Here is a 22,849-nt window from a genome sequence, read left to right as displayed (position 1 = left end):
AACGTGCAACAGTCGTCGGCAATTTCAATGCTGCACCGACATCAAAGATTCGAATTTTCAACTTCTCGGATCGTAAAACGGCGCGCCATTGTAGCTTGTTAAAATTCTATTTAACGCTTCAAACGGCCGCGACAAAGAGTGCATTATTTCCCATTAACCTTTTCCGGTCGGAATTATTCCCGATTCGAGTGCATTTGATCGGTCTCTCGTTGTTATCGGACGATTTATCTGTATTTTAATACCGTGGTGTTCCACGACGGATTGTCGACGATAGATTTATATTCCGTGCACCGTTAATATTTCGACCTCGTTTGTACGACGAGTCGCAGTTTTACAGGGAAACGTGGCCGGTGTCGTTCGAAACGCGTGACGATCGTCGTGAACTCCAACGACGAGTTAAATTCGGCGCAGTAACGGCTGAAACGAAATGCAATTTCGAATCGAACCGGATTCAGTATCGTAAAAGATTGAAAACAACGGATCGCCGACCACCGGCTCTCTGTATTTCGCGAAAGCGATCCTTGTTCCATCATATTTGTCCCTCCGTGCATAATTTAGTCCCTGACGAGATTCCCATATTTTCGAGCTCGACGGAGATATTCGAGCGCTGCTTTTACAGGTATTTCGGCAACCGTGGTGTTTCTTTCCAATATTTCGCCATCGATTGTCGATTCTCTTCTCCGTCCGCTCGAAACTCCTCTGAACAGGATGCAGTCATTCCAACAGGACGCGTTTAATTCCAGGATCGACTCGGTTAAGCGTTGATTAAGTATCCGCGAGAACTCGAAATATCGAGTCGAACGAGGAACGCGATTTTTTTTTGGGACAGGTACCCGAGAATTTCGAGATTCTCGAAAAAAAAGAAATGGGGACTCGGAAAAATCGAAATTCGCGATAGAGTGCCCATTTTTCAGAAGAGTTCCGATAACCACTCAATAGCGTGCGCAATGTTCAAGTACCGAGCACGCGATCACGCGTTTCGTTACATCGGGTCACACTCTTAGAAGAGATTTACGTTCTTAGAATCCGTGTTTCCTATTACATCGCGAATACTGGCAAAAGAAAATGAAAGAACGTTGTCTATCGCGAATTCTTTTCAAGAGTTTCGTATAAACAAATCCGTAAACTTGGATATTCTCTAAACTGTTATACAGTATTGCGAAATGGTTCCAGGAACGGTAGGGTTTTCGAGATCTTCGAGAATCTTGATTTTTTCGGGAAACCCGAATACTTTGGGAATCTTGAAATTTTCAAGAATCTCGATTCCTTTGGAAATCTTCAAATCTTCAAGAATCTCGATTTTTTCGGAAAACTCGATTCCTTTGGGAATCTCGAAATTTTGAAGAATCTCGATTCCTTTGGGAATCTTCAAATCTTCAAGAATCTCGATTTTTTCAAGAAACCCGATTCCTTTGGAAATCTCGAAATCTTCAAGAATCTCGATTTTTTCAAGAAACCCGATTCCTTTTGGAACCTCGAAACTTTGAAGAATCCGAGCCGATTCGACTCGACCTATTCTCGACTATCGAGTTCCCGATATTTTCGTGTTCCCGCGCACCTTTAATGTCGATCTGTTATAACGACTCACCGCCGCGAGGACAGAGACTTCGGCTCGAACGAATCGGAAAATCCTCCACCGATCGTTGGATCGAAGTGGTCCGAGTTTCGAAAAGAGGGTGCTCGACGATTTGACACGGCCGGTAGACGACAGATCCGCGGAGATATTTCGTCCGTTGGTGCAGCAAAAACTATTCGCGTTCCGAATCGGAGGATAATTTGGGTCACGAGTACAATAGCCGATCGTAGATACCTAAACGCGAAACTCGATCGAATAGGTAAATTCGTAGAGTGCAACGGACCTTGGACGATACCGCGACACCCTGTGTGCCTTTTCCCTGAAGAAACAGAATGCATTCGATTAAGATGCTCGCACTCGAAAGTGCTCTCGATCTTAGAGCGTGGTTTAGTTATCTTAATCAGCGGTTTAAGTTATTAAGATAACTAAACGTGGTTTAGTTATCTTAAATCGAGATTCTCGAACCGAGAACGCGTCCGATCCTCGCGAACCGTTTCCACGTACGCGACTCAACGATGAAAATTACCCAAAGAATCTCCCAAAATTATTATTCATCGGCTCCAATGGTCGCGAAAGCGGGTTAAATCGTCGAGATCGAATTTCTCGTTGTTTCTCGGTCGCGCTCTCGTCGTAACGAAACCTAATTAAACAAAGGGAGAAATTTCTTTCCGGTTCCCCAGGTAGGGAGAAAAAGGATGTACTTTACCGGAAAATGAAAAAATTAACAACTTCCCGGTAAATCCCACGCGCGATTAATTGTCCACGGCCGCGAAACGGGCAACGCTGGAATAAACCGGCCGGTATCCGATTAATCTTTAATCGCGTATACATAAATAACGATCGCTATAATATGCACATGTAAATAAGTCACGTTCACGAATGACCCACTTGAAAACCGATATGAGGCGAGAGCGTGTTCGTTCGCTGTCAGAACGATCGATAGGAATGCGAGTATACGCGATACGTACGAAGCTTAAATCGTGTGCAGAACGACCGCGGAAGATATGAAAAGTACTTGGTGCCGATTCGCGTGACCACGCATGATAATTGATGTCGCCCCGTGAAATTGCACCGGTACACGAACCTCCACCGTAGTCGAGCTCCAGTTTCCAACCAGGTGTCCTGCGACGAACTTGTCCTCGTTTAACCTCTAATTACGCGACCTGTCCGCGTTACGAAATATAATTCCCGCCTTGATTTGCGTTTCACGCGTATTTTCGCCCGAGCACACGGATTTTTCACTACCGTCCGCTTTTCACGTAAATCGCGTTAACTTTACAAGGTTGATAAAAGCGAGAATTATTCGAGAGACACCGGCTTGAGAAACGATACGTCGCTGATCGACCCTCGAAACTTTCCAGCTTCGTTGCTTCGAACGTTTCAACACGGTTTTGAACATTTTTCGATCTTTTACGATTGAAATTTACACCTCGGGTTCGAACGACCCAAGATCCTGGCAGGTGTTTCGAAATACGATTAAGAGAGAATAGCATCGAAATTTTTGTCACAAGAATACATTTTTTATTCAAGTGCAATATACTTTTCTTCGAGACACTGTATTCCTATAACCATTGAACCGAGACACGTTCAACGGTTCGAATAACAGTCGTTCGATAAGAAACGGAGCTATCAGGTTCGTCGTTTTATTTTTCGAAAGAAAATTTCGAAAAATTGTCCACACTACTGCTCGACGATCTCGTGCGAAGTTTCGCGTAGATCTATCGACTCGTTCGTATATTTGCAGTTGTTCGAAGTCCAAGTGTAGTATTTTTTCACGAATGGAAAGAATCGACGAAACTTATCGAACAACGTTGGTACCGTGACGACAGATACGACGAGCACCCTGTACATCGAAGGAAATACGCTCGTGTCGGAATAACTCAAGTGGTCTGGGTTAGGTAGACGGAAACTCCAGTCCCTTTAGTGTTACAACAGACGTTTAAGTTTCATGTACGCGCAGTACATCTCACTGTCCACGACGCGCGAGAGCTTCCCCCATTGCTTAGTTTTACCACCCCTTTCATCGCCAAGCCTATTCCCATTCTTCGAACGCGGTAAAGGAAGTATCGCTTCAATTTATGGGATCGCCTTGAAGAATTGCCGAGATTTTATTCCTATCCACGCTCGTATTCTTTTTATCGCTAAAATTAACCCCGTGCGCTACTATTATCTTTCGTCTGTTTCTTTTTTTGCGAAACAGTCAGTATTTCCGTTTAGTAAGTATCGATATTAACGCTAGGTTTACGGACATTTCTTGCGTCAAATTAACGCGTATCGAGAAGAAATAGGTATACCGTATGGAGAATTATAAAATTAAAAAGCTTCGAAGAAAATGAATTTCGATACGTATTTGTCTCGTTAAATGGATAAAGGTCGGTACAAGTGACCGAAGAAAAATGTAAACGGTATTCGTAATTTTCCTCGTCGATAGAAAAAATTAATGAAATAAAAATTACAAGAAACAGCGAAATTACCGCGTAATTTTCAAATTTCTCTCATCGAAACTATTAGTCATCCACTAATCTCTACCTCCCAATCACACGGTTCACGAGTATACTCGTACATACTCTCGAACGTGTCCCTGAATCTTAAAATTCTCTTTTACGTTAGTTCCCGCGAGCCTGTAACTCCTGCTCGGTAATTCGCGCTGCAATCCTCGCCACGATTCAATAAAATATCACAAACGAGGTACACGAAACGTTACCCCGTGAACGTACCAAGCTCGAAACGTTGACCATCGAATCGACATCGAAATAATCCTTCAAAATCGCGTCAAGAATTCCCGAAAACTTGTTCCCAAAGTACAACTCTCGATTTATTTCCCGTACGTAACACTCGTGATCCCGTTTACCGATATCTGGTGTCGCGAAACCTAAATACCGATCCCCGTAAGAAAAGTTACGTGACTGCGCGCGGCACTTGAACCGTTCGATGCGGCAGAGTGCACAACAGACGCGTAAAACGCATAATTATGCAGCTGGCTGACTAAACTGTACGTATGCGGGCACGCGTATATATTTCTCATAGAATAACGCTCATATTAATGCGGCGGGGTATAAATTAGTTGGGAATCCGGCTAGGCGAGACGGCAAGGTATCCACCTACGCTGAACACGTACCCGGCGTTCTCTTCGATGTGTACGCACACCACCGCAACCGAACATATGCGTATTTATAAACGTGACAAGTAGGACAATGAAACTCGCGCGTTCTACCTGTTTCCTGGCAACCTCTGCTCTTGATTTATCCGACGCTGTTGCAGCACCCCGGTAGTCGCGCTAACGCGCACGGAAAACGCTTTATTCGCGCTTCATTTCATAAGGGCGAACGGTTAGGGGAAAGTAATTTTAGAGAATATCGTGAACACTGGTTTCGAGACTTCTTTTTATTTATTTCGAGGTGAAGAATTTCGCGCAGGTCTCGCCGAACGAAAATCACGAATTTTGTTGACGAAAGTAACAGCCAAAAGGCAATAGTCGAATTTTTGACGGTGAAAATAATTTCTCGATCGAAAGAACGAATAACTTCGCAACAAGATAGTAGAAATTGATGAGAAATTAAAGATAATGTCCACGAAACGGTCTACCGTATTTTTTATTAACGTCAACCTCGTAGGGGTTATTTTTCGATACCAATCTACGGTAATCATCGATCACGCGACGACGTTAACTGTCCTATCGTCGCAGAATTTATTTACGAATGTTTGTTCACAATTTTCGTCCGGGCTGGTGAACGATAAAAAATGATGACGGATCGAAAAATCGAAGTAACGGTAACAAAGAACGATAAACGTGTACAGTTTCTTCGACAGTGGGACGGAGTAATCTTTCGATGAACCAGTTTGTCGCAGAATTGAGGGAACGTACGTTTTTCATTATTTTGTACGCTCGAAACAATAAAACGGTACTATACGGAGGAAATTTAATGCAATAGTGTTTTCGATGCGCGTTTTCGACCTTCTTCAACGTAATTCGATATAATTAAGATTGTACGAAACAAAGGGAGAAGATATAGGGGAACGTTGTTAAGAAAAAAACGAATCGAAGGGAAAATTAACTTACAACGAAAACAGATGGGCGAAAAAACAAGTTCGTTGTTTATCGTTCGCGAGGAAATTAAACCGAGTACGAACAAATCATCAAAGATTGAAAATAAACGAGGAAAAAGTTACGCAATCTAAAGCGAAGAGAAAAACACCGAGACGAATCGAGTAGACACAAAAAATGATAACTCCAACGAAGAAAAATATTTTATTCTAAACTATAAAGTGCGTTTAAAACTACACGGTTTGCTATTTCGAAGTACAATCTCCGAGTAGCAATTACCTTTCGTCGTATCTTCTTCCGAAAGACGCGAGACGAAGTGCACAAGTCAACGACAAAGTTTACCGTGAAATTTCGCGGGAACAGGAACCGTGACAAAACGGACCGATCGTTAAACATATTTTTATAGCGGCCACGGTAGAAGAAGCGGGAAATTGTACCGAAAAATTGCTCCGCGTTCCACGTTTTCGTTCGTCGGTTCTTATCCGAAGAGCGTGGCGCTAGTAAACTCGTGGAACGACGATCCTCGTCTCGTACGGCTCGCATTTTAATCAGCGGGAAATCGGGCCTATGGTTCGTTCTTTCGTCCTCGTGAAACAGGCCGCGAGAACGGGTATCCAACGTTATCCGTTGCGGACGAGAAACAAAAAAATGTATTCCTGACGGGTACAAAGCGCGGGTAAATCTTGAGAAAGCGGCGCGGAAAAGGGCGGACGTGTAACCGGCGAGATAGTATTACAGACAGCGCACCGTCGTTGAATGACAATCGTTTCCCTGCTTTGCATGCCGCGAGGCTGCTGGAAGCTCGCGAAGCCAGTCATTTCTATTGGTTATCTACGATCCGGGAACGCCGACCCCATCGGGCTGAATCATTGCCTGAGCAAACAGAAAACGAGTTACACCTTGCGGCGGGATCAGGTTCAATATGTACCTACTCGCGACTATCGATTCCGTACTTGTAGACGATATTTAGCCGATCGGTTTCCTCGAATCACCTTTGACGTCTTAGCGTCGAACGCAACGTGACCGAATACGGGTCCCCGACCTCCATTTACGCTGGACGAATCTGTGTATGTATATTAGTCGTGGGGATCGTCGAGTAACGAACAATTGTATTGGGTTGTTAGGAAAGTAATTTCGTTTTCCAAAATGGAGAATATGTAATTTAATTAAAGGTTTGTATACTCTAAAAAAATCGTGTTTCATTTTCACTGAAAAAAAGGAAATGGCTTTCCCAACAACCTAATAACTCCAAGTCGTACGTAGCCTTGTCTTCAGTTACCAGAGTTAGTCGTGTAGATCGTCGAGTAACGAACAATTATATTGGATTGTTCGGAAAGTCGTTTCGTTTTCCAAAGTAGAAAATATGTAATTTAAACAAATGTTTATATACTCTAAAACAATCGTGTTTCAGCAGCTAGTAATTCGGTAAAATTAAAGTTCCATTTATTCGTAGCCTTGTCTTCAATCACCAAAGTTACTTTTATCGAGGGACACATTTTTCTCGAATAAACGAAACAAACCTATAACGATTTACTCGCGACGTTTATCCGATCGGATAGTTACGATCCCGTAAGAGCGATATCTTCGAAAGTCGGTACCTAACGAAGGGAAGATTATGATAATCGAAACGCGTACGAAATTCTCTCCAATTGACTCGTGTCAACCGAGAGACGAGAGTTTTCCGTGACGAGTAGACGAGTGTTGGGAATGGAAATAGAGAAAGGTGAAACGTTTCGTTCTACAATTCAAATACCAATTCTTATTCAACGAGTAACAAATAGAAAATTTATCATTCGTTCGTTACTCGAAACTTTTATCTATGTACAAATTTTCCCGTCTCTGTTCCCGTGTTCGTGTAGATTGTAATCTTCGAGTGGAACTAGCGTTCGCTCGTGCTGAAATTTTTATTCAACGAGTAACGGACAGAATGTTGTTTCTCTTTTACTCGTTACTCGAAACTCTTATCTGGATACAAATTTTGCCCGCCTCTGCTTCCATATTCGTACATAGATCGCAATCTTCGAACGGAACTATCGTTCGATCGTAGCGAAATTTTTCAAAAATCGTTTCAAATCTACGCTTATTTTTATCCACATTTATCGTAGCAATCGATTGATGGTTTCGACCATTTGACGCACCGTTGGGTTTCGTACAGGAGATACATTTTCTCGTCACACATTTTAAGCATCGTTAAAAGTACTGAAAATTAACGTTTCTTCCGCGACGAGACCTCACGCGGAAGATACACATCCGTGATGTCAAATATAACGTTCGAAACGGAATACAAACTGGGATAGATATATACGAACATTTATCGAGACATTGGTATCGCGGATCTCGTTAATGATCCAAATTAGTAAACAGTCGTCTCAATAGGTACACTCCATTATGTGACGGCTTGATGAACGTTAATAATGTTATTTAACTAATCGGGTATAATAACGTGCAACGCTCACGCTCGCGTTTATGGTTCCACGCTGACAATTTAATACCAAAACGTGAAATGAATATTCCACGAGTCCGTCGCACGATGGGAAATAGGTTATACGTCGTTACTCGATTAATTCTGTTACGCAGACGGCAGCCATTGTCGAATATTAGACTTTGGAAGCAAGAGTTGGTCCACAACTTGGACAGTTTAATCGGTGGAACAGTCGTTCGGCAAACGAAACACTACGCCGCGAATTTTGCTCGCACAAAGGGATCGATTGTTTCGAATTTCGAATTTTCCGCGTAATCGAATACGACGACGTTCATCGGCTTACCAAGACTCTGAACAACACTTTGGAATATTAGGCACGGAGAATTGGTTCGAGAGTGGACAACATTATTGGTGTACAGTACAGTTCGAATAGCGGAGTAGTTGAAATTTTGTTCCAGAAAACAGTGTAATTATTTTTATTTACAGTGCAATTAATAAGTTTCAATTTCAATTTCGAGAACTGTTGATTTTCGTGCATCGATCGCTCGTTGGAGCAATCTTTCGAAAATACGATTTTTTTCCTGGTGTACAGTATAATTCGAATAGCGGAGTAGTTGAAATTTTGTTCCAGAAAACAGTGTAATTATTTTCATCAACGGTGCAATTATTTTTATTTACAGTGCAATTATCAAGTTTCGATTTCAATTTCGAGAACTGTTGTTGGTTTTCGTGCATCGATCGGTCGTTGGAGCAATCTTTCCCTTTCGCTTTTACACTTGATCTTCGTATTCCGAAAAACGTGGTTTCAGAAGGCGTAACTATTTTCGAATTTCAAGCTCGCGTGGGGGAAAAAATCCACGATTCGAATATCATTGGTAATGCAGCCGCCTGGGAAATTAAAAATTGGAATTCGAATTGCGGTCACCCGATCGATCCGATCGGTCTCGATTCTTTTCCACCGTACGGTTAAATCCTCGAGTCTGCGATGTAAATTTATTTCCATCGGGTTACGAATTCGCATAGTTGCCGTTTCACTCCGACGCAACGAACGTTAAGAACGAAAGAAGGTAAAAATAAAGAGGTGCAACGGTGAAAGCAGCGAAATTGGTGGGTAGAAAGTTTGAGATAACGGTCTGAGCAAATGAACTCCTCGCCGTCGATCGATTACCTGCGGTGGAAATTCACGTACACGCCGGCTAGAACGAAATAATTAAAATTAACGAGTCAATTTTTGTCCCGGTTATACCGTGGCCGTGTTGAGCGCAGTTTGATTAAAACAGAACGATTAGACGAGCCAGCGGGTCACATTTCCTTGACCTTATCACTTACCACAAATTGGCCCGTTCGCTTCTAATTAAGCTGTTGGCAACTTTTACGATGAAGCTCCTCTAGCCGATGGAATTCATTACTTCGTCTTTTATAACGCGACTATACTTTCAATGGGAGCGAAAGGAATAACGGCGATTAAAAAAAAATTGTTCGAAACGATGAAACTATTTAAATGGTTCACGAGTAAGTAAACGCAACGATGCGAAGTTTATTTGCCGTGATTGCACGAAACAACGAGATGATCCAGTACGTGTATCGAACGACTCGATATTTTTCCCGAACTTTTGATTTGTACGGTATATACGCATAGCTTTCCAAGTAACGATTATCACGTTCGATAATCCTTTATTTGTTTTCGGTAAAATATATTTTCAATTTTCCAAATACAGTGTACCGAAGTTAAGATTAATTCGCGCGAACGTATCGTTTATTAAAATTGTACGCGGAATGGAAAATAATATTTGAAAAGCGAAACCTTAATTTCTCTACTAATTACCGGGTTTCCGGAAAATATCCGCGCGATATCGGAAGCGATACTGAATCCGTAAACAATAGGATAGATCACCGTAATAGGTATATTCGAGTATCGATATACGCGCGACCGCAAAGTGAACTGTACTTCCATCGTTGTTGAACGTATATTTATCATAATTATTCAATTAGCGTTGTTATTGTCGATCCGTTCGCCGGTGTTCGTTCAACGCGCTGAAAAATCTGTTAAACGACGACAACGAATTACATCCGAACGGCTAATTAAATAACGGATTCTAAACGCGCAAATGAATTAACGTGTTTGTTCAACGGTGTACGATAGATGCGGGTTACAGTACGAGAGCCGTGTATATTAACAACAACAGATGCAAGCCGCGATACCGACCGCAGCTGTGAATAAAATTTCATCGTTCGAATCAATACGCGCTACGTACAAATGCAAATACGACTAGAGCTTCGCGCGTTTACAGTCTCCTCGTATTACAAGTGTAACGGGGAACGTACGCGAAACACTCGATGACAACAATGTGAAATTATGCACGTACACGGAGCGATCAAAAATTATAACGACGAACTTGTATCGATGAACGCGTGGTTATTTACCAGCCCAAGAAACAAATTCTATTTAAATAAGACGCTCGGCGACGTCTTAGCGTAATATTATAAATTATAAGACGCAATTAAAGATAATCTCTTCACGAACGACCGATAAGTCGCTTTAAGAGTACTTACTCCGAGTGCGAAACGTAACAACGTGACAAGTGGCGAAAATTTAGACACGGTTACGACCAATGAGGCATCCGGAACGGATAACGACGACTGCCAAGTTTCGAACCTGACAACCAAAAGACCTACGACTCGTGAAACTCGATAATGACCATCTTGGAGTCATTCGAGGCCAATTTCGAGGACATCTAAGTCGCGAAACTTGGCGATAACGATCCACGAATCGTTTGTCGACGAGAGACAAAAGAGATTAGAGTCAATGGGCGAAGTACCGAGAATTCTACGGTCGGTGGCAACCGATACGGATAATTTAGATCCGTGAAACGTTACAGTGACCAATGTGGCTAGATTTTACCTCCTAACTCGTTAACTGGGAGAAGATAGTACGGTGAGGATCCACTTCTTTGCGCATCGTGAGTCCAAGGTATGGTGGTACCTCTCACACTCGCCACTAGAGGGAAAGCTCGACCGCTGTTCGTTTCTCGCAAGTTCTCGTATCGACTCCTATCGGTATATATACGATCCTTGATCGACTGTCCAATGTCCGGGTATATAAGTAGGGCCTGCTAGGAGGCGGAATGATTCTACCTTCCTTTTTCCATCATCGTACTCGCTCCCTTTTCCTTCGTCACACCTACTAGAAGCATTAGAATTGGAAGAAGGTCGCGATTGTCTGATACCTTCGACCTTTCGATGCATAAAAAGAGGGAAAACGGGAGTCCCTCTCTATCGGTACACTCTCTACCTTCTTCTTCAGTCCCTAAATCGAGTCAGGGAATTAGGAATATAAAAGTGGGCCAGTGATTTAGAGAATAGAGAATCCAGGCCCACGTTGTCAATGACATTTCTGGGGTCCAAAATAAGTGGATTACTAACATGGAGAAACAAGAGAAGAGTCTCCCGGTGGCTAAATGACACACCTAGAGTTTCACGAGATTTTTTAGAGGTACCCACGATCTTGGATCGACGTGTCTTAATATAGAAGACCAAATCTCCTGAGAAAAGTTGGTCTATGTCAGACGCGATACGGATACATAGAACTCGATATGTATCTTCTTTAGTCCCTAAATCGAGTCAAGGAATTAGGAATATAAAGTGGCCAAGTGATTTAGGGAATATAATCTGGCCCACGTTGTCAATGACAATTCTGGGGCCCAAAGTAAGCGGAATACTGACATGGAGAGAAACAGAAGAGTCGGTGGCTAAATGGACACCTAGATTTTATAGGGTACCCACGAGATTTAGGTACTCCACGAGATTTTAGGTACCCACGATCTTGGATCGACGTGTCTCGATATAGAATACCAAATCTCCTGGGAAAAGTTGGTCTATGTCAAACGGGATACGGATGACGGGTCCATAGGACACGATGCGGACGAGCACGAACAGGTATGATGAGATACGAACGTAACGTATCGTATGCAGCCAAGATGGTAATACGGATCGTTCTCTATAGCCATGGAACGTGTCACAATCAACATTGAATCCGTCGAATACGATATACAGGTAACTCTCCGGGTCCGTGGATCGAGATGCGGATAACCTGGACCAGAGTAAATCGCCTAGATCCAACAATGGGGGTTTGGATACTCGAGCTCGTAAACTTTCTCACGCGTGTCGAGAACGTGGAGTTTCTTCGAGTCACTTTTAGAGGGCTATCTTCGAATCGAAGTAAAAACTTGAAAAATTTGAATATTTCGAAAAGCTTGGAACATTCGAAACGTCACTTCGGGAGTTCGGAAAATCTTCAGAGGCTTTGGATACTTTCTGAAAATATTCAAAGTCTTCTCTCTCGATACTTTTAGTATTTAAATTTTCATTTAAGCCTGAATATCATTATTCGAGGATTTTATCGATTCGATCTTGTTTGTTACATTCTTCTCGTAAATATTCTTCATTTTTGTTCGTTGTCTCTCCTTGGTGACTCCTTGTGCAACATTTTTGCACAATCTCTCGAGATTTCTCGTCCAGAAACGATTCGAATCCCGTCGCTAGACAGGATACGCACATCCTCGAGCTTGGCGAGGTTCTAGAGGTTTCGAGACCTCGAGAGTTCCCGAAATACCATTCTTACCGTACTCAAATATTCGCTATAGCCGATTCCAAGTTTCTGTTTCGCGCTAACATCGAATTTCGTCCTTGTGGCGAAAATATTTCTAAAATACAAGCGTAGATTGCTAAGCGTTCGCGGAAGGAAAATCAAACAATGGAAGACTTCTATCCACCTTCTCGTATTTCCTGTCTTCGCGATCAAGCTCGCTCGATGTTGCTTGTAACACTAACTTAAAAAACGCAGCTTTCGATGAATACTTGCTTTGTGAACACTGCGTGAACACTTACTTTGTCCACGTGTTCGTTGCACGTCCCTTCGTGTAAGATTTCAGCGATACTTGTAGCTTTCGAGCGGTTCTGAATTAATAAACGCGTCTGGCTCGAGGGAAGAAATAAAAAAAAATAAAACGTCCGGTAGGAAGAACGACGACCCGGTACGAGAACGGATGTGAATTATTGCTTAACCGTAAAAATCCGAGACTCCCAAAAGCGTCTCGGCGCAAGAGAGAAATCGAGAAGAACTCGATGGGTGGTAAAAGTTACGGTGAACCGTCTCCGTAAGCAACGTGAAACCGGTAGCGATGACAGGGGGTCTGTTCGACGTTCGTTCGAGCTGTAAAAAGAAAATTTCATCGCTTCTTTCTCTTACGTGAGAAACAACGTTGAAACGAAATATCGTCTACTCTACGCCCGTACGTAGAAGAGGCGTTCGAGGGTAATAGGAGAAAGTGACGAGAAGAGAGAAACCGATTAATTAACGTTTCCTCCGATAAAAAAAGGATCGAGTAAAAATTGCCAACCCCTCGAAAGGGACGACGAAGGGGTGGAACAGAAACTGAAGCGGAAATAAGACAAACTCCGATCGATCATCCGGAGAAAAGTCGACTGAACAGGGAAGAGGGAGGTCTGGTAATTGAATTACGGCCGGTCAATTGTCTATTCTGATAATGAGATACAGTAATCGTTCGAATCGAGAAAGAAAGCTACGAGAACAGGGAACGGTCGTTGTTGTTTCCTGTATATCGAAGTGGGTAAAAAATGGAACGCGATCGTATCTCGCGACGTTCCCCTTTCTCGATCGAACCGTTGATAAGGATACGTCGATCGAAGGCGATAAAGGTTCGTTACGGTTCAATCGACCGGGCTGAACGTATACAACGAGTATCGATCAATTCGTTAGGGACGCGCGAGACAAATTGAACATTTTCGTTCAGCCGCCAGGAATTCCCACTCGCGATATCTTACCGTTAATTGATTTTCGTATCTCTATTAAACGTAAGCCACGTATAGCGTTTTAATTACACCGTCACGGATGGCTCGATCAGACGGCGTCGTTCAACAGCATCCGGTATTCTACGGGCCATCGTTATCGCGAAAAACGAAGAAATTCCTGAACGTGCAATACTCCCGGACGAGCTATGTAATAAAGACATTCCGGTCGGATGACTGGAACGCAGATGTGGATGTCATTTCTACCTTCGAATTAGTCTTGTTCCCTGCGTCGACGTTAAGCTAAAGAGAGAAACATCCGAATGTATACACGTGCGTGTAGATGGAACCTAACGGAGGAACTGTCCCCGTAGCAGCGACAAAATTCGCGACTCTTTAATTCCTACTTGCTCGATGAGAATTTGCAAGAAAGCCGGGATATTTTCACCGTAAGTTGTTTACGCTAATCTTGATCATCGCTCGATACGTTTAATGTTTCCGAGTACCGTGAACGGAAGAAACACGCAGGGAAGGAACGATTCGCTTCGAAAGGAATTGGAACGAAAAAAAGAAAATCACCACACTCTCGGAGAGACAGAAGTTGAAAATTTCTGTATTCATCGTCCACTTTACAAGAATCGTTTAACTCTTCCCGAACTCCACCCGAAAGTGGTACATCTGATCCGTAGTTGAAAACTTTTATACGAAAAATCCCGTAACATCCCTTTCGCTGCTAAACGATCTCCAACTTCTCCCACGGGTTCTCGAATTGTATCGCGTGTAATCAATTTTTCGAATCTCGCGCGTTTCGGGGTTTCGCCGAGTTTCGCGATCGGTGGTCGACTAATTATTAAACACGGACATGTCTGATCGATGCGAACGATTTTTCGAGCGAGGTACGACCGATCTCGATCGTTATAAAGGATAAAATTTACGCGCGCGTGTAATTGATTAAAGAAACGCGGGGGAGGGTACCGCTATCGCGTCCGTTGTTTAATTTTTGCCTTCGTTGATCGACGAGCTAATTGCGCGCGAAGCAGTTTAATGTTGGATCGGTCGTTGGTCAAAATCACGAACGTGTATCGGGGGGCGGGGGTTGTTCGTGTAAATACGAGGACAGGTACCAGCATTTATTCGACAACGCGTCTGTCTGCGATACACACGATAAAGGGTGCGCGAATGTCGTAGCGAGGGTGCACACGGACGCAGAGGTCAAAGACAGCTGATACTATCAATTATTTTAATTAACGTCCCGCATCCGGAACCGGCAGAAGAGGGTCGACGCGAATCAAAATGCAATTTCATCGTTGCGTGACTGCCGATGAATGTTTGCAAAGAGGAGTACAGGGGTGCTGGGATAAAAATGGAGAAAAAGTATGTATAGAAGAAGGAAGGGGGATCGATCGCCGCTGTGACACCTGCCAAGAATAATTGACTGTTAACGCATCGATTGTCAGCGGAGTGACGGGCAGCCGTCTGTTTTTTCGGGGATCCCGCGAAACCGGTGGTCAATGCTGATCAAAATTCGTTGCGTGCGGAGAACTGGAAAATATGCCCGTGTAATGCGACCATTGTACACACATCGAGACAAGGAAATATCGAACGCAAGATCGGTGCGATTGAACCGATTTGCAACGAGATCCTCGCTCCTCGTCGTCCTCGTTTAATTCCGCTGATGTATCGTGGTCGTGGAGTGTACACGTGTAACGCAAGTAGTGTAAATAATTGTCGTCCGATCCAAAATCTTATATACAATGTCACGAAGAATGACGATTTATTTATCCAACGATTTACTATATACACTCTCATTTTAATCGTACGAAAAGAAATCTGCGAATGAATTTCTTTGAACACGTCGAGCCTGATGTATTTTAAATTCGTACTCTATAATTACGTATACTCCGAGGAAGGCATGATCAAATTTAATATGTCTTTTTTCTTTTCGTTGGTTATTTAGAACTACGTCAAGGGAAGGAAGGAAAGAAAAATATCTTCTATACGTTTCGTTAGAAATGAATTTATTGAAATACAAATAGATTCACATTACGTTTATAAGTTTTACATTCTGTTAAAATATTTGTACTCTTTATAAAAGTTTTCTGCGTTACGATATTATATTTATTTGTATATCTTAAGAAACAATTATACACGAGCAGCCAATTAGCTCGGCATTACTCGCGAGGAACAATCTTCCATCACGAGTAATACCGATTACCAGGTCTCACCACGTGGAGGTTGCTGCGAGCGGAGACCCGGAGAGAGATAGATGGAATCAAAGTTCCATCGATCTCCCTCGACACGCGATACAAACGAAGATACCAAACCAAAGAGATGGAAGGAATCAATGTTCCTTCGATCTCCTCGTTTAGTTCTGCCGAGCAATTACATTATGGAAAAATGAGGCAAAATTGGGAAAGACGCGACACGAACCGTGCAGTTGGTCCTACTAGGTCTATCCCGTTTCCCCTCCGTGGTTCCGATTACAGAGAAAACGAACGACGCCTACCACTCCCCTAGAGGAGTGCCCCGTTTCTCCATCTTTACGACGAGAGGGTCTTATTTTGGAGACTTTCGCAGGGACCGGCAAAAATGCCTGCTCCTGTGCTCGCAACATGCCCCCTCTGGAAGCGGACACACCGGAAGAGACGGCGATAGACCGTTCGGACTACTTACACGGCCGGCCACTTGCTTGTACAAGAAGCAGTGGTGACCGGACCGAGGAACGAGGAAGCGAGCAAAATTAAGCTAAAGATTGGATAATTGCTTGGCAGATCACACCCTTAAAACTAACTTATTCTAACTGCAGAGATAGAAGGAATCAATGTTCCTTCGATCTCCTCGTTTAATTCTGCCGAGCAATTACATTATGGAAAAATTAGGCAAAATTGGGAAAGACGCGACACGAACCGTGGAGTTGCTCCTACTAGGTCGGTCCCGTTTCCCCTCAGTGGGCCCGATTCTCAAGGATATGCGCGACGCCGTCCACTCATATAGAGTGCCCCGTTTCTCCCAACTCCGCGTCAGGAGCCACGCAGAGCGTGGACCTGACTCACGGAGGATGACGAAGAGAGGGTCTTGTGGCACAAGGGCTTCCACAGGGACCGGTGCGAACACCTGCCCCTGTGTTCACAGCATATTCTCTCTCAAAGCGGACGCACCAGAAGAGACGGCGATCGAGCGTTCGGTCCACCTCCACGGCCGGTCACTTGCTTATGCAACAAGCAGAGGTGGCCGGACTGAGATACGAGCAAGCGAGCAAAAAGAAGCTAAAAATTGGATAGTTGCTCGGCAGAGCACAGATGTTCGTACATGGTGGCCTTAAAACTAACTTACTCTAAGCTTAATTAAAGATCCCACGGCGGTTGCGACGAAAGAGTCCTCTTCGTTCTTCGTTCTTCGTTCTTCGTTCTTCGTTCTCCGATGTGCCTACCTAAGAGAAACCTAAAGTCAAGGCATAATAGAAAATACAATAGAAATGAAGTTGGTTAGTGATCAAATACAGTCAAGCAGTAACAAAGAAAATAAACGAGGCAGTGACAAAGAAATAAACATGGAAAAACAAGTACAAATTAAAATCAGAGAACAAGTAAAATAAATTAAACAAAGGAAAGAATTAAAAAAAAAAGAATGGATTAAGAGAGTGGTCGCCAGTCCTAACCCCCACCTATCGCCGGTCATTAGTGGTTACCAAGAGGGGGGCCCCCCTTCCGTATACCTAAAATGAAGAGATCCGTCCACCTCGGAGGCTCCTGAAACAAAGAAGTTTTAAACAACCGGGGGCTCCTTATATACCCACCACAAGGTCACCTACCGTTACTTCAACTGTCTTTGTTCGATCTAATCGAATATTTCAACAAATTGATGGCTTTTTAGCCATTATTTGTACTAGAACATTGTTAATAATTGTTTAATCTACGTACCTACGACGGTTGTTAATAAATACGATAAATAAACATCAAGATATTGCGAAATCTTCGAAGGCGAACGGTTTCGGTGAATGTTTGTTCATTTCCGCGATTGTTACTAACATTTACGCATGTTTCCAATATTGATCGAACAATGTGCATTTTATTTATGTATTGCAATTAATTAAGAAACTTATACAAATTGATTTTGATCGAGACTCGATGTTAAAACGTGTTTCGCAATGTTTTAAAGCATGGAAAGTAACAATTGTTCATTAAATATATTAATTTAACATTTGTTTAACTCTTATAATTTACACAATACGCGTAGAAGTTGTATTTTTTACATAAAAGTGCCGAAATTCAATTAATCGCTTTTTTAGATAGAAAAATCATCGCGATGAACACTTGTGAATCGATAATCGATACGTGTAGCCTCGAGAATGTCAGTTGGATCTCAACGAAAAATTCCTTTACGAACAAGGAATATTTCATCGAAATGATATTTTAAGCCATTATTTATACTTGGATATTGTTAATAATTGTTCAAACTATGATCCTACGACGGTTGTTAATAATTATGATAAATAAATATCAAGATATTGCGAAATCTGCAAAGGGGAACGGTTTCAGTGAGTTTTTGTTCATTTCCGCGATTGTTACTAACATTTTTGCATGTTCCCAATATTGATCGAACAAAGTGCATCTTATTTATGCATTATAAATGATTAAGAAATTTATAGAAATTGATTTTGATCGAGACTCGATGTTAAAAAGTGTTTCGTAAAGTTTTAAAGCAATTGTCTATTTGGTGTATTAATTTAAAATTTGTTTAATTCTTGTAATTTACACAATACGCGTAGAAGTTGTATTTTTTACCTAAAAGTACCGAAATTCAATTAATCGCTTTTCTAGATAGAAAAATCAATCGTGATGAACACTTGTAAATCGATAATCGATATGTGTAGCCTTGACAATGTCGGTTGGACCTCCATGAAAAATTCCATCGCGAACGAAGAATTCTTCAACCAAATGATATTGCAAGCCATTATTTATACCAGGAGATTGTTAATAATTGATTGAACTATGGTCCTACGATGGTTGTTAACAATTATAATGAATAAAAATCAAGATATTGCGAAATCTACGAAAATTGCAAGATTTTCGAATAAATTCCCGAACGTTTGCTAGAATTTTTCGTCTCTTTACTTCGAAACTCGATCAAAATTAAATGCTATAGGCGAATCAATCACTTTTAATGCATATGTAAGATTCATATTGTAACATAAATGTTCGGAACGTGTGTAAATGTTAATAAAAATCGTATGGATGAACAAACAATCACAGAAATAGATCATTTTCCCATATTTCGCAATATCTTGGTATTTATTTAACATAATTATTAACAACCGTCGTAGGATCATAGTTTAAACAATTATTAACAATGTCCTACTATAAATAATGGCTTAAAATATCATTTCGTTGAAATATTCTTTGTTCGGGAAGGAATTTTTCTTTGAGATCCAACTGAAATTATCAAGGTTACACGTATCGATTATCGATTTACAAATATTCTTCACGATGATTTTGCTATCTAGAAAAGTGATTTATTGAATTTCCACTCTTTTAAGTAAAAAGAACAATTTCTACGCATATTGTGTAAATTATAATAATTAAACAAATGTTAAAATAATGTATCTAATAGATAAGTAAAACTTTCCATAATTTAAAGCTTTAAGAAACATGTTTTTACTTCGAAACTCAATCAAAATTAATTTCTGAAGGCTAAATAATCATTTATAATGCATAAACGAGATGCGTATTGCAACATTAATATTCGGCACATGTGTAAATGTTAATAACAATCGCGTGGAGGAACAAAGAATCACAGAAATCGTTCATCTTCCCATATTTCGCAATATCTTGATATTTATTTATCATAATTATTAACAACCGTCGTAGGATCATAGTTTGAACAATTATTAACAATATCCAAGTATAAATAATGGCTTAAAATATCATTTCGATGAAATATTCCTTGTTCGTAAAGGAATTTTTCGTTGAGATCCAACTGACATTCTCGAGGCTACACGTATCGATTATCGATTCACAAGTGTTCATCGCGATGATTTTTCTATCTAAAAAAGCGATTAATTGAATTTCGGCACTTTTATGTAAAAAATACAACTTCTACGCGTATTGTGTAAATTATAAAAGTTAAACAAATGTTAAATTAATATATTTAATGAACAATTGTTACTTTCCATGCTTTAAAACATTGCGAAACACGTTTTAACATCGAGTCTCGATCAAAATCAATTTGTATAAGTTTCTTAATTAATTGCAATACATAAATAAAATGCACATTGTTCGATCAATATTGGAAACATGCGTAAATGTTAGTAACAATCGCGGAAATGAACAAACATTCACCGAAACCGTTCACCTTCGAAGATTTCGCAATATCTTGATGTTTATTTATCGCATTTATTAACAACCGTCGTAGGTACGTAGATTAAACAATTATTAACAATGTTCTAGTACAAATAATGGCTAAAAAGCCATCAATTTGTTGAAATATTCGATTAGATCGAACAAAGACAGTTGAAGTAACGGTAGGTGACCTTGTGGTGGGTATATAAGGAGCCCCCGGTTGTTTAAAACTTCTTTGTTTCAGGAGCCTCCGAGGTGGACGGATCTCTTCATTTTAGGTATACGGAAGGGGGGACCCCCTCTTGGTAACCACTAATGACCGGCGATAGGTGGGGGTTAGGACTGGCGACCACTCTCTTAATCCATTCTTTTTTTTTTAATTCTTTCCTTTGTTTAATTTATTTTACTTGTTCTCTGATTTTAATTTGTACTTGTTTTTCCATGTTTATTTCTTTGTCACTGCCTCGTTTATTTTCTTTGTTACTGCTTGACTGTATTTGATCACTAACCAACTTCATTTCTATTGTATTTTCTATTATGCCTTGACTTTAGGTTTCTCTTAGGTAGGCACATCGGAGAACGAAGAACGAAGAACGAAGAACGAAGAACGAAGAACGAAGAGGACTCTTTCGTCGCAACCGCCGTGGGATCTTTAATTAAGCTTAGAGTAAGTTAGTTTTAAGGCCACCATGTACGAACATCTGTGCTCTGCCGAGCAACTATCCAATTTTTAGCTTCTTTTTGCTCGCTTGCTCGTATCTCAGTCCGGCCACCTCTGCTTGTTGCATAAGCAAGTGACCGGCCGTGGAGGTGGACCGAACGCTCGATCGCCGTCTCTTCTGGTGCGTCCGCTTTGAGAGAGAATATGCTGTGAACACAGGGGCAGGTGTTCGCACCGGTCCCTGTGGAAGCCCTTGTGCCACAAGACCCTCTCTTCGTCATCCTCCGTGAGTCAGGTCCACGCTCTGCGTGGCTCCTGACGCGGAGTTGGGAGAAACGGGGCACTCTATATGAGTGGACGGCGTCGCGCATATCCTTGAGAATCGGGCCCACTGAGGGGAAACGGGACCGACCTAGTAGGAGCAACTCCACGGTTCGTGTCGCGTCTTTCCCAATTTTGCCTAATTTTTCCATAATGTAATTGCTCGGCAGAATTAAACGAGGAGATCGAAGGAACATTGATTCCTTCTATCTCTGCAGTTAGAATAAGTTAGTTTTAAGGGTGTGATCTGCCAAGCAATTATCCAATCTTTAGCTTAATTTTGCTCGCTTCCTCGTTCCTCGGTCCGGTCACCACTGCTTCTTGTACAAGCAAGTGGCCGGCCGTGTAAGTAGTCCGAACGGTCTATCGCCGTCTCTTCCGGTGTGTCCGCTTCCAGAGGGGGCATGTTGCGAGCACAGGAGCAGGCATTTTTGCCGGTCCCTGCGAAAGCCTCCAAAATAAGACCCTCTCGTCGTAAAGATGGAGAAACGGGGCACTCCTCTAGGGGAGTGGTAGGCGTCGTTCGTTTTCTCTGTAATCGGAACCACGGAGGGGAAACGGGATAGACCTAGTAGGACCAACTGCACGGTTCGTGTCGCGTCTTTCCCAATTTTGCCTCATTTTTCCATAATGTAATTGCTCGGCAGAACTAAACGAGGAGATCGAAGGAACATTGATTCCTTCCATCTCTTTGGTTTAGTATCTTCGTTTGTATCGCGTGTCGAGGGAGATCGATGGAACTTTGATTCCATCTATCTCTCTCCGGGTCTCCGCTCGCAGCAACCTCCACGTGGTGAGACCTGGTAATCGGTATTACTCGCGATGTAAGATTGCTCCTCGCGAGTAATACCGAGCTAATTGGCTGCTCGTGTATAATTGTTTCTTAAGATATACGAATAACAGAAATGAAACTCATTGCTCCTTTCTATTTTGGCTCCTTTTTCAGCCCCTAGTGACCGATTCGTTCCAGCGATCTAAATATATTTCACGGTGCAAAATTAATTTGGAAATCTTTCCGGCGTATTCGACCGAACGAACAGTATCCTAGAAACGAAAGGTAGGCAATTCTGTTTCGAGATTTCCCCACATTTGAACCGCGTTGCATCTGCATGCGTTGAAATGCAAAACCAAAACGCGTCTGGTTGCGCGTACCGTAGGACAGGATTTTTATGCATTCCATTGGCAACATCGTCGCGGCAATCGGTGAATTACGCGAATTGAAAAACCGCTCGGGGTTTCATGAATCTCTCGATAATTTATCGATTAAGCTCTGTACGGAATACGAAAGCCAGAGTTTCGGGGCCGGCATCCCCCTTTTACTCGCGGCGATTAAAATTCCCGTCACACTCGTCAGATTTCGCGCGGCTCCAAGTAAACCTCGGCTCGATCCGGCAAATTTCGTAATCGCCTTTTAATTGCGCCCACCTTTTTTTATTTTTCAATAACGGTCCCCGGACGACAGTTTCCACAAATCCCTGTAAAAATTGCCACGCTCTACGGGACCGAAATTTCTCTCTCTTTCTCTCTTTCTCTCTCCGTCCCTCTCCCTTTTTTATTCCATTTTAATTGAATCCCGTTTCGTTAAATTTCGGTCGGTTCGACGAGCTTTTCGAGATCGGCTGGAAAAACGCTGGCAATATTCCGGCCAATACGCGGAAACACGTTTCGCCAACGTGAA

The sequence above is a fragment of the Ptiloglossa arizonensis genome, chromosome 11, assembly GCF_051014685.1.
Source record: "Ptiloglossa arizonensis isolate GNS036 chromosome 11, iyPtiAriz1_principal, whole genome shotgun sequence".
NCBI classification, from domain to species: domain Eukaryota; kingdom Metazoa; phylum Arthropoda; class Insecta; order Hymenoptera; family Colletidae; genus Ptiloglossa; species Ptiloglossa arizonensis.
Note: the sequence above shows the minus strand (reverse complement) of the source record.